We start from the raw sequence: 1,561 nt of genomic DNA, 5'->3' as shown, positions 1-1,561 counted from the left end.
GGAAAAGGAAGAAGTTGTGGATTAATGGAAGGAAAGGAAACAATGAAAAGAAAAAAATGAAAAGCAATAAATTATAATGACTTCCAACTTTCTCGTCAACAGATCATTACAACCTTATTATCTCTCAGCCCTCTTGGATGTTATACAAATCTCTAGCCTCACAGCTAATCCACTTTCCCCCCCACTAATCTTTGATTCTTGGGAGAAAAACAGGCTGTCTCTTATCCAAGAAAGCCTCCTCTCCACAATTTTTCTTCAAAGAGACAAAAACAAAAAACAAAAGGAGGGGGCACCTGGATTTGAACCAGGGACCTCTTGATCTGCAGTCAAATGCTCTACCACTGAGCTATACCCCCTTGCTGCATGATGTTGCCTTAGCAAGGAAATGTACGATTTCCTGGCTGTTCCTGTTCTGACTAATCCTGCCGGGAAGAAAGCTGTTCTTTTTTTTTTCTTTTTTTTCATTTCGAATTGTTGAGTTTCCACAAAGGATCCCTCCAGCATCCTTATACCTCCCCCACACTCCTTCACCCGTATCTTTGGGAGAGAAGTCTTTCCAAATTTTATTTATTTTTATTTTGTTTGTTTGTCAAACACGTACAAGATAACAAGTATAGGTATGAACATAAACAAGAACAAAGGGAGTAAATACAGATAAACGGGGACAGTAAGACAGGGAAGGTAGGCACGCTGGTGCACTTATGCACGCCCCCTTTAAGGACCCCTTAGGAATGGGGTGAGGTCCACAGTAGACAGTTTGAGGTGGAAGCTGTTGAGGGGTTGAGACTGTAACAACGGCGTCAGGTAGCGCGTTCCAAGCATTGACCACTCCGTGGCTGAAATCGTATTTTCTGCAATCGAGTTTGGAGCGGTTTGTTTTTGTTTTTATTTATTTATCTGACTTGTCAATTGCTTACGAGATAATGGGTATAAGAATAAACCTGAGTAAGAATACAGGAAATAGGTACGAATAAATGGGGGCAAGAGGACAGGGACAGTAGGCACAATCGTGCACTTATGCACACCCCCTTTAAGGACCTCTTAGGAATGGGGTTCTTTTCAGTAGCCATTTGCCACCCTGGGCTTTACAATCAGGCCTTCTGCAGTCCGCACAAGGCAGTGGTGGTATTCTACCCAGTTCATCCCGGTTCATGCGAACCAGTAGTAAAAAAAAATGTTACCGTTCGGCCAAACCAGTAGTAAAAAAACAGCTACTGGTTCTGCTGAACTGGTATTTTTTTCTTTTTTTTCCCCCTCTCCCGATGATCAGCTGTTCTGATGATCAGCTGTTCCGATGAACAGCTGTTCCAATGATCAGCTGTGCCAGGATCCCCTCACTGTCTTACTGCTTTGCCCAGGAGGCTTCCTTGAGGCCCAGGAGGCAAAAAGGGGCATGCGGGGGGGTGCTGCATGCCCCCCCCCACTCTATTTTTGCTTCCTGGGCCTCAGGGAAACCTCCTGGGAGGAAAAATGACCACCCAAGAGGCTTCCCTGAGGCCCAGGAGGCCAAAAAGGGACCATGGGGGGTGCTGCAAAGAAGGAGAAGGAGGAGGAGGAGGAG

General features: G+C 45.4%; 1 non-coding gene across 1 annotated transcript; it reads right to left on the bottom strand.

Moving 5' to 3' along the window:
• Positions 1-284: 284 nt before the first annotated feature.
• On the bottom strand, positions 285-356 carry TRNAC-GCA (transfer RNA cysteine (anticodon GCA)). The gene has a single exon. It is a non-coding gene; the product is annotated as a tRNA-Cys (tRNA).
• Positions 357-1,561: the final 1,205 nt, after the last annotated feature.

The sequence above is a fragment of the Pseudonaja textilis genome, chromosome 14 (genome assembly GCF_049901715.1).
Source record: "Pseudonaja textilis isolate UNSWEBS1 chromosome 14, rPseTex1.2, whole genome shotgun sequence".
In the NCBI taxonomy this organism is placed as follows: domain Eukaryota; kingdom Metazoa; phylum Chordata; class Lepidosauria; order Squamata; family Elapidae; genus Pseudonaja; species Pseudonaja textilis.
Note: the sequence above shows the minus strand (reverse complement) of the source record. Positions and strands in the feature narration are given on the sequence as shown.